This window comes from Phyllobates terribilis, unplaced genomic scaffold (assembly GCF_046119375.1).
Source record: "Phyllobates terribilis strain yellow unplaced genomic scaffold, ASM4611937v1 Scaffold_1__5_contigs__length_1240528914, whole genome shotgun sequence".
NCBI lineage: Eukaryota > Metazoa > Chordata > Amphibia > Anura > Dendrobatidae > Phyllobates > Phyllobates terribilis.
Genome location: NW_027362761.1, coordinates 193,861,896 through 193,877,608, shown reverse-complemented (window position 1 = coordinate 193,877,608; position 15,713 = coordinate 193,861,896).

Genomic DNA, 15,713 nt, shown 5'->3' with positions numbered 1-15,713 from the left:
TGGGTGAACACCGCTCCGGCTCCGGAGGAGGAAGCATCAACCTCCAGGTAGAACTGTTTGTTGCAGTCCGGATGGTGCAGCACTGGGGCAGAGGAGAAAGCTTGCTTTAAGGAAAGGAAGGCCTCCTCAGCTTCAGGCGACCATTCCTTGGGATTTGCTACCTTACGGGTGAGCGCAGATATGGGAGCAGTCCGGAAGAGAAGTGAAGGATGAAGAGACGATAGTAGTTGTCGAAGCCCAGGAATCGCTGAATCGCCTTCAACCCCTCCGGACGGGGACACTTTAGGACAGCAGAGAGCTTCTCGGGATCCATTCGTAGGCCTATCTGGGAGATAACATAGCAAGGAAAGGAAGAGAGGTCTGCTCGAAGAGGCACTTCTCGAATTTTGCATAGAGGTGATTCTGCCTGAGCCTAACCAGGACCTGAAGAACATCCCTCCGGTGTGTGGGAAGATCCGGAGAGAAGACCAAGATATCGTCCAGGTACACCACCACGCAAGAGTAAAGAAGATCACGGAAGATGTCGTTGACCAATTTTTGGAAGACGGCGGGAGCACTGCAGAGACCGAAGGGCATCACACGGTATTCAGTGACCGTCCCGGGTACTGAATGCAGTCTTCCACTCATCTCCTTGATGGATTCGGACCAGGTTATACGCCCCACGTAGATCTAGCTTGGTAAAGATCCTAGCTCCCTTAAGACGGTCAAACAACTTGGAGATGAGCGGCAAGGGGTATTTGTTTTTTACCGTGATTTGGTTGAGTCCTCTATAGTCAATACAGGGGCGCAATGAACCATCTTTCTTCTTGACGAAGAAGAATCCGGCTCCAGCCGGGGAGGTAGATTTCCAGATGAATCCTCTGGCCAGATTCTCCTCGATGTACTCCGACATGGCCCGGGTCTCGGCCGACGACAACGGGTAAATACGCCCACGGGGTGGAGTGGCGCCGGGTACCAGGTTGATCGGGCAATCATGTGGCCTATGAGGTGGCAGTGTCTCAGCTTCCTTTTTACCGAAGACATGAGCATAGGGCCAGTAAGGTGCCGGTAGACCGGGTAAATTAGCCGGGGTAGGTGGAGGATGAACCGGGCGAACTGGAACCAGGCAGGTCCTATGGCAATCCTGCCCCAACCGGAGTGCTTCACCGGATTGCCAGTTCAGCACGGGTTCATGTGTCTGGAGCCAGGGTAGACCTAGCAATAGGGAGTGAGAGAGTCCGGACAGCAAATGGAAGGAGATCTTCTCAGAGTGCAGCATTTCCACCTGCAGGGTTATGGGTTCAGTGACGAGCAGGATGGTCACCGGAAAGAGCCTTCCATCCACGGAGGCGACTGACAATGGTTCAGCCGGAGGTTTGGTGGGAATCTGGTATCTCTCTATCAGGGACTGGGAAATGAGGTTTCCAGCAGCTCCAGAATCCAGGTGAGCAATTTCAAAGAGACGGTTCTCTCCCCAGGAGATAGAGACAGACAAAGTCAGGGACGGAGAGGGCTTACTTTTGCCTAGGACAACCTCTCCGAGCAATCCTAGACACTGGAGTTTCCCGGCTTCTCCGGGTAGGAACGGATGAAGTGCTCCTTACTGCCACAATAGAAACAGCTCCCATCGGCTCGGCGTGACTCTTGGCGAGATTTGACCATCTTGGTCTGGTCGATCTGCATAGGTTCGGGCGAGTGCACCCGTTGAGTGACTGGTTGAGAGGCAGGTCTCTGGAAAGTAGGAGCAAGGCCAGGAAACTTTCTCTCCCGGGTAGTCTCTTTGGTACGTTCTTGGAAATGGATGTCAATCCGTATAGCTAGTGACACCAGGTCATCCAGGGTGGTAGGAATGTCCCGACCGGCTAACTCATCCTTAATCCGACCGGAAAGACCCTCCCAGAAGACGGACACTAGAGCCTCGTTGTCTCAGGCAAGCTCGGAAGCGAGGGTACGGAACTGTATGGCATATTGGCCCACGGTGAGATTCTCTTGCGGAGACGTAGCAGAGAGGAGGCTGAAGAGGATTTTCGTCCTGGTTCATCGAAGACTTTCCGGAAAGCAGCGAGGAAAGACGATAGGTCGGACACCAGGGGATCCCCTCTCTCCCACAGGGGATTAAGCCATGCCAGTGCTTCCCCAGTGAGATGGGACATGATGAATGCCACCTTGGCCCGGTCGGAGATAAACTGATGTGCCAAGAGTTCAAAGTGCAGGGTGAACTGGTTTATGAAACCTCGAGCTAAGGCGGGGTTGCCAGCAAAACGTGGATGTGCCGAGAGCCGGGGTCCATAGCCGGACGCCATAATAGGACTAGGTTGTGGTGCCGCGGAAGCAGGCGCTGCCTGACCAGAGATGGACACAGACGGATCGGACAATGCGCCTGGGCGAGAGTTAACAGACCGTAGGAAGGACAGGACCGACTCCTGTTGAGCCCTCTGACGTAAGACCTCCTGGTGCAGGTCGGAGATTGCGGGGGTCTGGGGGCCACCGGGTTCCATGGCCCGAGCAAACTGTTATGGGTCAGGGAGGTGGAACCTCTGCTACGGTGCAAGAAGGGACCCAGAGGGGCATAACTAAGTATAAACCCGGACCGACCCAGGTCGTACGGCGGCTAACGACTCCGTGACCAGGGAGGGACCAAGCCGAGGGACCAGGTGCTACTCTGGGGACGACCTTGTAAAGGAGCAGGTGACTCCCACGGTACAGATGGCAGGAACTGACCGGAATAGCAGGTAGGCACAGCAGTCAGGCTGGCGAGCAGAAACCTCCAGGCAGGCTGGCGAGCAGAAGCCTCCAGGTAAGCTATCAGGTAGACACGGCAAGTGACGGCAGGAGTCTCTAGGTGGGCTGGCAGGTGGTCACGGCAAGTGACGGCAAGAGCCTCCGGGTAGGCACGGCAGGTAACAAGCAGGTAACAGGAAAGTGCTCCCAGGTGAGCGGACTGGCAGGCACGGCAGGTAACAGGCAGGCAACAGGCAAGTGCTCCCAGGTGAGCGGGCTGGCAGGCACGGCAGGTAACAGGCAGGCAACAGGCAAGTGTTCCCAGGTGAGCGGACTGGCAGGCACGGCAGGTAACAGGCAGGCAACAGGCAAGTGCTCCCAGGTGAGCGGACTGGCAGGCACGGCAGGTAACAGGCAGGCAACAGGCAAGTGCTCCCAGGTGAGCGGACTGGCAGGCACAGCAGGTAACAGGCAGGCAACAGGCAAGTGCTCCCAGGTGAGCGGGCTGGCAGGCACGGCAGGTAACAGGCAGGCAACAGGCAAGTGCTCCCAGGTGAGTAGACTGGCAAGTAACAGGTAACAGGCAGGCAACAGGCAAGTGCTCCCAGGTGAGCGGACTGGCAGGTAACAGGCTGGTGGGCAAGACTGGTAGTCAGGCTAGCAGCGGGACCTGAGGGCTGAAGCAGAGGTCAAAAACACTGTGCAACAACTTTTGCTCGGGCACCTCCATTTTGGAGGAGGTGCCTTATATATGGGAGGACCCTTGGCTATTGGTCGGGTACTCCTTAGGATGGCGCGCGTGGCCCCTTTACGAGGGAGGGAGCTCGCGCGCGCCCTAAGCACAGTGCCCGGGGAGCTGCACGCGCCGGCAGCAGGAAGAGGAGCGCTGGAGAACGCAGAGCGGGGAGTGCGGGGAGCGAGGAGGTGAGAGGGACAGTGTCTCTGCCTGGCAGGAGGCAGAGACGCCGATGCTACATATAGCTTTTTCTGGCCTTTTGCTTCCCTTCCCACATTGTTCAAGTTTAAAGCTCTCCTGATGAGTGTAGCATCAGCCAATTCCTCTCCCCAGATCACAGCAAAACAATTCGGTCTAAGGTCTAAAAGCAGTTTTCGTCCCCCTGAGAGTTGAGGCGGCCTTGGAGACCTTTATTGATTTTGTACAACATGATTATCAAACTTTGAGATCGGACACAGAAGGAGGTCACTTAAATTTTCAGAACAACTTATCGGCCGTAGATAGGCACGCCCTTAAATCACTTCTTGATGATAAAGAGATTATTATAAAACCAGCCGATATGGGAGGAGCAATTTTGGTGATAGATAAATCTGACTATCGATCGGAAGTCTTTAACCAACTCAGTGACACCACGGTTTATCAAAAATTACCCCAAGATCCTAACTTCTCTCTTGCCAGAAAGATACGCAACATTTTATTGTGACATCTTTCTAACGCTACCATTGATCAAAAGGCATTTGAATACCTATATACCGAAAAAACACGTATACCACGTATACAGAACCCACCGGGCCGTCCCATAGTTGCATCAACAGATTCCCTACTCTCTCCCCTATCTATATATTTGGAAAAGATTATGAATCCTTTGATTAAAGACACTCCCTCTTTCCTGTTAGATACAGGGGCCTTCCTGGGTTCTATTGGTCAATTAGGCATTATTGACCCAATTCCATACTGGTATCTTTCGATGTTTCCAGCCTTTACACATCAATCCCACATGATCGTGGTATAGAGGCTGTCAAGGATTTGACATATCTAATTTATGTGTAGACCTTCTTACACTTGTCCTAACGGAAAACTATTTTCTTTTTGAAGATTTGTTTTATCTACAGACCCAAGGGACCGCAATGGGCTCAAATGTGCCCCCCCCGTATGCTAGCTGGTTTATACCAATGACCTCTTTCAACATCATTCGCTCTACTGGAAACGTTATATAGATGATATATTTTGCATATGGGGGCCCGACCAGTCCCTCCAGACCTTCTTTGATCACATCAATAATGCCTGGCTGGGTCTTAAATTTACCATGCAGATGGACTCCTCTAAACTAAATTTTCTGGACACGCTTATTCTAAAGGATACTTCCGGTAGACTTACCAGTGACTTATTCAGCAAAAAGATGGATCAGAACAATCTTCTAATGTTCAATAGTTTCCATCCCATGCACATAAAAAAATCCCTTCCTATTTCCCAGTACCAACGGGTGAGGCGAATAGTGTCCAATGATTCTACAGTCAACCAGCGGCTCGATGAAATGAGCTCCAAATTCAAAATGAGGGGTTACCCCCCAGGGGTCCTACATTGAGCACGTAACACCATACCACCACCCACGAGACAACAGTTGGAACGAGTTCCTTTCATACACCCGTTCCATCCTTGTGTGTATAGGATCCACAAGTCCATTAGGTGGCACTGGCACATCATCAAGACGGCCTACCCTAATATCAGGGAATTCCAGAATCCCTTCTTACCGTGTTTTAGATGCCCTACTAATTTGAGAGATAACCCAGTTAGGGCCGATGTGGGGTCGTCTGCCAACATCCCGTGACAGAGATTTCTTGCCACGCCGAAATATAGCACATCTGCATGCTTGCATTGTTTGCAATGCAATAATATTCTTAAAGGCAACACGTTTCATCACCCCTGCTCGGGTAAACGCTACACCATTAGGGAATATTACACGTGCGACTCCACCAATGTTGTTTACCAGATCAAATGTCCTTGCGGTCTCTTATACGTTGGGGAGACCACCCAGCATATAAGGGACCGCATATCAAAACATAAATCCACGATTCGCTGTAAAAACCTTTTGCTACCTGTTCCCCAGCACTTCATGAGTGCAGGGCACACAGTGGCCCAGCTACAATATCAAGTCATTGAACGGGTGGATCAATCTCGCCGAAGGGGGGATCTACACACTATTTTAAAGAAACGTGAGGCATATTGGATCCACGAACTGCAAACACTCTCCCCAAGGTGCCTTACAAGCATTCTCTTCCCTTTCCTCCTCCATTGATTATCTTTTTCTCCTCTCATCTCCCCTTTCTCTCCCCTTCTTGCTTTCCCATTTCTTTCCTGCATTTCTGACTGTTCCTTTCCATCTTTTTTCCATTTTTTCCTTTTCTGTCCCCCCCTCTGCCTTCCTCCCTGTTTCTCCCCTTTTTTTCTCAGTTGCTTTCCTCTCCTCTCCCTCCTTTTCTTTCCCTTTCTCTTTTTTTCCCTTCCTGATCACCCTCATTCTCTTACCCCCCTTTTTTTTGCACACTTTGCTTTCTTTTTTGTTTATTCTTTCTCCTTCCTCCAGATTTCCAATTTTCATGGGCTATTATGAGGATGAGCTCCTCCTGGTCAGACCTTGGTAATGCAAGATTTCTCCTCTTACAATGGTTCTATATGACGACTTCCAATTTTTATACTTGTCTGTGTAATTTTGTCTTTACATGTACAGTACAGACCAAAAGTTTGGACACACCTTCTCATTTAAAGATATTTAAATATTTTCATGACTATGAAAATTGTACATTCACACTGAAGGCATCAAAACTATGAATTAACACATGTGGAATTATATACTTGAAAATATGTCTTATATTCTAGGTTCTTCAAAGTAGCCACCTTTTGCTTTGATGACTGCTTTGCACGCTCTTGGCATTCTCTTGATGAGCTTCAAGAGGTAGTCACCGGAAATGGTCTTCCAACAATCTTGAAGGAGTTCCCAGAGATGCTTAGCACTTGTTTGCCCTTTTTGCCTTCACTCTGCGGTCCAGCTCACCCCAAACCATCTCGATTGGGTTCAGGTCTGGTGACTGTGGAGGCCAGGTCATCTGGCGTAGCACCCCATCACTCTCCTTCTTGGTCAAATAACCCTTACACAGCCTGGACATAGAATCCTTGCCATGCAATCAATACCTTTAATCTAAAAAGTACCATTCTCTGAGCTGCATTCTCATGGAAAGATAAATTGATTACCCTCTGTAAAGATAGGGTCAAATTACATGTCCCTGTTTTGAAAAAAATGTGAGATCTGAATTTGATATACTAAAATTTTAAAGGGATAGCCTCACAAGTAAGGTTGCAACTAACTGTATAGTTAACTGTTAAATGGAGAGAAATATGGCTAAGTATAATATAGTTAAGGAAATGATCCTATATTGTATTATCCTCCTGACCTCTGTTGTCCACTGACATGACGATCTGCTCCCCCTTCCTCTGGTGGCCCAGATGTATACAGATCTGGGTGTCATTCTAAGCTAACACCAGACAGCCATGTAGAGAATTTATGGTTGGCTTTGGCCATACATAGTGCATACAATCAGGGCAGATTTATGTACAAAAACATATCTTGCTTCTAAGTGCATTGTAAAGGTCCTGCCATTTGTAGCCTGCAAATATTGGTGCCCTTGGCCTCCAACAGCTAGTTTTCAGGAAAGTCTATGCCAGCCTCAGGCCCAGAGAGATGGCTGCTTCATGTGTGAATGACCTGAAAACCACAAACTTGGACATAGCTGCACAATACAATAACCTTCTAAGCAAACTTTTAGGGCCTCCTGATCTAGTTTATTCTACCTCTACATATATTATCCTTCAAATCCTTTCCTAAAATATAACCAAAATATAACCCTTCACAAATATACTGTATATAATTAGGAAAAGTAAAAAATGCCCTCTTTAATTTAGTGTAAAAGCCTTGGCCCTTTGAGAGAGGAGCACTGAAGTTGGCTGAAATCAGACTCTGGATCTTCTCACTATCTTGATAGCTATGTCTCCATACCTCCGAGCAACAAGATATCACTCGGTGGGAGGAGACTATGCACCACATGTAAACACTGGAGAAATCTGAGCTGCTTATGCTATATGTAGTGATACATGAAGGAATGCAAGATATGTTCCTGTGTATTATGGAGCACCAGAAGGATAGAATAAACAGCTATAGGGCTAAAACCTGTTAATAGCTTATCCTCAAATGGCCATTTTGGGGCTCTGTTAATATATTCTTAGTCACGATCCCGCCACTCACTGTATCCTAGGTACACAGTATTAAGGATGTGTTTGAATTAAAGAACTCAAAACAGGTTCAATACAGTTCTAGGAGACCTTATAGTGTTATACATGTATGTTTCTGGGCAATTTGATGCCTTGCAGTAATTCAATTTGCAGGAAATTCATTTAGCACAACTTTAATTTTTGGGATTTTGGGGAAAAATTTAGCAAAGCTAACAAATTCAAATTTCATGCATGAATGTGATCATCCATATTTTCAAATGGGAGCAGTTGTTCACATCTGATTTAAACACCAATTGTAATACTAGCTCGCATTCCATTTCAATTGTGGGCAAGAACTGTCGCGTATGTCTGATGTCACTCCCCAACCCTTTCTGGGTGTTTGCGAAAAGAGATGGGAGGATAAAGTTTACTATCACAATATAGAGCCATTTTGTAAGTCACTACAGTGTGATCCTGAAGTGTGGCTGCTGAAAAAAAATTCAGAAGTTTGTTAAAAAAAAGTTGGTTAGTGCCACCATTTTCCAAGAGTCGCAACATTTTTATTTTTCCATTGATGAATATATGTTGGGCTTGTTTTTTGCGTGATGTGCTGACATTTTCATTGACATGAATTTCCGGTACATTGATAGCTTTTTATTCCATTTGTTAGAGAGGTGAGGTGACCAAAAAAAAACACAATTCTATTCTGACATTTCAATTATTTTTCTGTTCATCGCATTTACTGTAGGGGTTAATTAATTTTATATTTTGATAGAGCATACTTTTATAGATGCAGCAATACCAACTATGTTTTTTTTTACATTTTATTATTTTTAATGGAGGACAAGTGGGGGGTAATTTTTATTTTTACACAGGAGAGGAAAAATGGTAGAGAAACCTTCATCAGGCCCCCATCACACTGACAACCCTTAACAAAAAGCTATGGGACTGCTACAAAATATCAGAGTGAGCAAAGCACATCAGCAACACATCACTTCCTAGCCCTCTCCTGAAGTGCATCGCTTTCCCAGCCCTCTCCTGAAGTGCATCGCTTCCTCAGCCCTCTCCTGAAGTGCATCGCTTCCTCAGCCTTCTCCTGAAGTGCATCACTTCCTCAGCCCTCTCCTGAAGTGCATCGCTTCCTCAGCCCTCTCCTGAAGTGCATCGCTTCCTCAGCCCTCTCCTGAAGGGCATCGCTTCCTCAGCCCTCTCCTGAAGGGCATCGCTTCCTCAGCCCTCTCCTGAAGGGCATCGCTTCCTCAGCCCTCTCCTGAAGGGCATCGCTTCCTCAGCCCTCTCCTGAAGGGCATCGCTTCCTCAGCCCTCTCCTGAAGGGCATTGCTTCCTCAGCCCTCTCCCGAAGGGCATCGCTTCCTCAACCCTCTCCCGAAGTGCATCGCTTCCTCAACCCTCTTCTGAAGGGCATCGCTTCCTCAGCCCTCTCCTGAAGGGCATCGCTTCCTCAGCCCTCTCCTCAAGGGCATCGCTTCCTCAGCCCTCTCCTGAAGGGCATCGCTTCTTCAGCCCTCTCCTGAAGGGCATCGCTTCCTCAGCCCTCTCCTGAAGGGCATCGCTTCCTCAGCCCTCTCCTGAAGGGCATCGCTTCCTCAGCCCTCTCCTGAAGGGCATTGCTTCCTCAGCCCTCTCCCGAAGGGCATCGCTTCCTCAACCCTCTCCCGAAGTGCATCGCTTCCTCAACCCTCTTCTGAAGGGCATCGCTTCCTCAGCCCTCTCCTGAAGGGCATCGCTTCCTCAGCCCTCTCCTCAAGGGCATCGCTTCCTCAGCCCTCTCCTGAAGGGCATCGCTTCTTCAGCCCTCTCCTGAAGGGCATCGCTTCCTCAGCCCTCTCCTGAAGGGCATCGCTTCCTCAGCCCTCTCTTGGAAGGGCATCGCTTCCTCAGCCCTCTCCCACCACTCACTGCTACTTACAATCAGAGCACAACAGCCGTGATTATTTGACTACTGCCCTCTGAATACTGTACTTGGCAGTGAGCAGTGAGAACACCTCCAGGCACCAGGGATGTGGCAGTAACTTATTCCAGCAGTGAAAATAGGTAGGGCAGCATTACATTTGTAGTTCAATGGCAGGCTATGCGCCTGATCTCACTCTTAACACTGTAAGTAGCGTAGAGTAGTGACAGACGAGAATTGCCGCTCAACGCATAGCATCTAGCTCCCTCCATATGTTAATATTTGACCCCATAATACCTAGTAACCAGAGCATAATACATGTAATATGTGAAAATTAAAAAAAATTGTTATATTCACCCTCCACTCACCTCTCGATCATTTCCGCCATTCACCGTAGTGAGTATAATTATTATTATTATTGATGACCAGTAGCCACCATTCTGTTAAACCCTCGCAGAAGTGAATTACAAGAAGGTCCACATTTTTGCAAAAGCAGATTTTTTTAAAATTTGTCATACCACTGGTCTGAGCTGTCAATTTTCAGAAGCACACAGTCCATGGCAAAGCAGAAAGCTGAGGGCAGCTACATAATGAGAACGCCTTTAATCATCTAATATACTTGCATTAAAAATTCTCTACCATTCTCTAACTACACTATCTAACTACTTTTGTATTTTTTTTTCTTGCTTCCTGTCTGATGATAATTCATTTGAGCATCACTACTGCATGCTGGGATACTCAAACCATCATCAGGGGGCAGAGGCTGTGGTCACTGTGACAGCTCCTGCCCCATCTCTGAAATGAATCATCATCAGTGAAAGGAGCGTCACTGATTATGCTCCTTACAGGGAGGGAGCGGGAGCTGTCACAGTGACAACAGCCTCTGCCCCCTGATGATGGTTTGAGTATCCCAGCATGCAGTGGGGATATTCAAGTGAATTATCATCAGCGAGCAAGTAGAGAAAAAATACAAAAGTAGATCAATACTGTAGTTAGGGAATGGTAGAGAATTTTTAATGCAAGTATATTAGAAAATAGCTTAGATTATGGGACTAAATAGATAGGGAAAAATACTTTGCCTTTGGACCACCCCTTTAAGATTTTTAGCCCCATAAGCATGCTTTTATTTGCAATTAGATTCCATTAAAAAACACACAGACCGACTATACACTCGTCTGAATGAGCTCTCACATTCGCGTGCTTGATTCGTAACTCCGACTTGTCTCCATTTTTTTTGTTGCTGTCGCTCTCTCTGAAAAAAAACAACGACATGTGTACAGTCCCATAGACTATAATGAATATGTGTTCAATTCCTGAAAAACACAGAACAAGAACTGAATCTGAATTTCAGCAGTGTTTGATCAGTGAGTCAGTTTTTAACATCAGTGTTTCATAAGTGATATTTTCATATGCAAAGAAGAAAAAAAAAAGCGACGTTTCATCTACCAAATGCAATGCTAAAAACAGACAGCACACAGATAGTGTACATGAATTGGATCAAAATTAGACATGTCTCCTTGATCGTTTCACTCACACATGGCTCATGAAAAAGCATGTACATGTGAATACCCCATAGTCTAAAATAGGTATGTTGATCAAACCCAAAGATCATAATAGTGTCTTTATTTTTTGTACTTTGTGCAAAGAGGGGTGTGACTCCCCCCCCCCCTTTTTTTTGGTGTTGGTTATTCTGTCTATATAGCTTTGAATGGGCAGGGGATTGAACAGTCAGGTCTGGGTCCCCCTCTGCCCCTGTCTATTTTGAGATATGTCTCCTTTCCCATTCCTGCAGAATGTAAGCCCGCAAGGACAGGGTCCTCTTCCCTCTGTACCAGGCTATCATTGTTAGTTTGTTTACTATAAGTGATATCTGTATCTAGTATGTGACCCCTTCTTATGTACAGCGCCATGGACTCAATGGCGCTATATAAATAAATAATAATAAATAATAATAATAAATAGCGAGGTGAACTACAAGAGTTAGGGTTGGATGGCTTTTACGTTCTTTAGATCAAAATAATGTCTACTAAGCACCCTATGTTATTTACTTGAACTATTACTATTTATTTACTTAATACAGGGTATTTGCTCACTGTATTTTAATACTAGGTTCTGTCTGTAAAATGGGTATGTGTTCTAATCCTGAAAAGCACAGCTAGAACATATAAGTGAAAAGTAGATGCCTGAATAAGGTATTTTAGGTAAATGTTATAATTAATATAAACATTAAAAATATATCTATATTTTTTTTATTTTAGAGTACTTTGTGCAGTCAGTTTCAATTCTTAATTGTCGGACAACCTCTTTTAAGAACAGTTTTAGGAATTTTCAGACAGAAAAGCTGCTAAGCTTCTATCTGATCTGATGTGATGGTTTTCAGGCAGTAATCAGGATTAAATAAAGATCAAAGCCAATAAATCACAAATGACATCACAGACTTACAACTCTGCTCATCACTTTATTTATAAGCTTCTTTTTATTATATTTTCCTAATCTTGAATTAACTACGGATCATTGCCTTTACTACATAACATTTTCCAGAAGTAACTACATTATGAAGACTGTCATGAGAGATAATGTGTTGAATCTTGACCTGAATCAATTAAAGAGTGACCTTTTTATTGCCTTGGGGTATATTAGCCAGCATTTATAAAGACATTTGCCTGAACAAACATACTAAATTGTCAAGGAAAGGTTGCGTATACAGCGGTAGATGAAAAAATCCTGCTTAAAATTCAGATTTATTCCTATATAGACTTTTGAGTAAATAATTATGCGGAAGATTAGAAATTGCACATATTTAATCCAACAGAAAAAGTAGGCCATTTCCAATTCTCCTTGTTGTCTGTAAGTAATAGTTGAATATTCTGGGTGGCCAAGTTAGCCGTAAGATGTTCTTGAACTAATGAGAATCCAGCTGCTGTTTGTGATAGAAATCAGCTCTAGCTCTATACTGCCCTCTGCTGATATTTGCATTAGATTACTTTAAATGCTATCTCCAGTAGAATTTGCATGAAAAATGTAATCTATCATTAGCATAAGTATCCAACCAAGACAGCGGGATAATAACAACTACGACAATAATACAAAGACAACACCTAACAGCAGGTTTATTGTTGTGCCGCCCCTATGCTATCAATGTTACGCTAAATAACTAGAATCACACAACAAAATACACTGGAAAACAAAAAACTAAATACAGACCTAGGACAAAAGAGATGATTATGACTATAATTATACAATAATAATAATACCAAATTTTGCACAATCATCTGAATAGTTGCTTTTATGCTTGTTTCCATTATTTTCCAACATGTATGGGGATATCTTGTGTATTAACATACCTTAAAAGGTACTTGTTAGCAAGTCTCTTGCTTTATTTTATGGAAGCAAGTTGCCCACACCCAAGTAAAAAGTATTATTTACACCTGGGATAAACAGTATAAGTGGCTGCCAGCCTTTAGATAACAGTGATGTATAACATTTTTATACCCCAAAACACTCCTTTAATATTTCAACGTGAACTGCAGGTAATAATGTACACCCAAAAATCCTAAAGGTCGGGGTCACACGGCCGTCGATCCTATCATGCAAGAGAATCATATCGATTATGCATATGACTCTCACTTCAACATCTGTCAGAGCTTGTGCCGAATGTCAGCGCTCCGTGATCCGATTGTCTCGCAGAACAGGTACGGAGGAGACAGAGAAAGTAATTTATCCATTGCCTCTCCCGGCGTACATCGGACTGCACTGGGATGACATCCAAGTGCAGTCCGATGTTTCACAAGCACCCATAGACTTGTATGGGTATGTGTGATCCGAGTCTCGCTGCCAATCACAGAATGCTGTGATTGTTCTCTCATGAAAAATCGGTATTAGAAAATACTGCCCCATAACGTAAAAGTCCTAACTCTGTGTCAATAACAAGGAAAACTCAAAATACAAAAGTACCAGGTTTAATCATACACACAAAGCACTAGAAAATATATTGATATATTACACTGGATAATTTCCCTTTGACACACTTAAAAAAACACTTTAAAAGGGTTGTCCCACAAACAAAGTACATTTCAGTTTAATCAATAGATCTTGGAATAATAATAAGTTCCACAATTGGATGTGATTAAATAAAATGTTCCTGTGCTGAGATAATCCTATAAATGTGCCCCTGCTATGTACTGTGTAATGTCTGTCTGACCGTACAGGGACATGGTCTGATCATACCACAGCTCCTGGGCAGGGGAGGAAGCAAGAGTATACAGACATTACAGCAGGGGACAACAGGTGAGATAAAGCTTTTACTGCTTGTTTTTAAACCTGTTTTTCCTCACAAAGAATCAGCTGTGATCCCATGCTGCCCAGGAGATGTGGTATGATCAGACCATTTCCCTGTATGGTCAGACAGTCACTACACAGTACACAGCAGCGCAGTACATTTAAAATATTTGCCAAATGCCAGAATAATGAGAGAGAGAGAATTGTTTTAAGGCATTCTTATTACTTACTGCAAAGTCAAAAGTTTGCATACATTTCATTAATGTTGGTACCTTTGGGATATCCTTCCACAAGCTTCTCACTATAGTTGGTCGGAATTTGGGCCCTTTCCTCCTGACAAAACTGTAACTGATCCAGGTTTGTAGGTCGCCTTGCTCGCACCTGCCTTTTAAGCTTTGCCCGTAAATTTTCAATAGGATTGAGATCAGGGCTTTGTTATGGCCACTCCAAAACATTGACTCTGTTATCCTTAAGCCACTTTGCTACCATTTTGGCAGTATGCTTCAGGTGATTGTCCATTTGGAAGACTCATTTCGCCCAAGCTTTAACTTTCTGGCTGATGTTTTGAGATGTTGATTCAGTATTGCCATATAATCTTCTTTTCTCATAATACCATCTATTTTGTGACATGCACCAGTCCCTCCTGCAGCAAAACAACCCCACAACATGTTGCTGCCACCCCCGTGTTTCACAGTTGGGATGGTGTTCTTAGGCTTCCATGCTTCTCCCTTTTTCCTCCAAACGTAACGATGGTCATTATGCCCAAAAAGTTCAATTTTAGTTTCATCAGACCACATGACTCGTCTCCAAAAATTAAGGTCTTTGTTCCTGTGTGCATTTGCAAAAGTTAATCTGGCTTTTTTATGTTTCTTTTGGAGTAATGGCTTTTTCCTGTCAGAGTGGCCTTTCAGCCCATGTTGATACAGTACTCGTTTCACAATGGTTATTGACACAATCTTATCAGCTTCTGCCATCATCTTCACAAAGTCTTTTGCTTTTGTCCGTGGGATGATATGCACATATTGGACCAAAGCATGTTCATCTCTGGAGCACAGAACCCGTCTCCTTCCTGAGTGGTATGATGGCTGGACATTCACATCTTGTTTCTACTTGCGTATAATTGTGTGTACAGATGAACGAGGCACCTTCAGGTATCTTGAAATAGTACCCAAGGATGAGCCTGACTTGTGAAAGTCCACAATTCTCTTCCTGAAATCTTGGCTGATTTATTTAGACTTTCCTATGATACTACAGAAAGAAGCAGTGTGTTTCAGGTGTGCATTAAAATACATCCACAGGTGTGTCTCTAATTATCTCAAATGAAGCTTCCAAACACATGACATCATGATATGGGCAGTCCAGAATTTTTTAAAGGCATAGTAATCTTAATGTATGTAAACTTTTGACCTTGCAGTAAGTAATAAAAATGCCTTAAAACATTCTTTCTCTCTCGTTATTCTGGCATTTGCCAAACATGCATATGTGTCTTTTTATATAGTGTATGTGAACTTTTGGTTTACTGTATATCTTTGTACCGTGTTAGCCAGTAAAATTTGAAATTTACTTTATTACTGCATTATTCCTGTGTCCTGTTGTGTATAATATGTGACTCCTCAGATTTTTTGTTATACAAATGCCTGATGAAGAGAACTAAGTAGTCTGGAAAGCTGCTATTTGTTACCATCTTTTCAGTTAGCCATTAAATGGTATCAACCACTGAGGACTCTCAAATATTAATATTTTTCTAAGTCCTCCAGTGCATTTTAGAAATATCTATAGGGAATTTATGGCTCACCCATTATCCAAGCATTTTTTAGAGAAGCA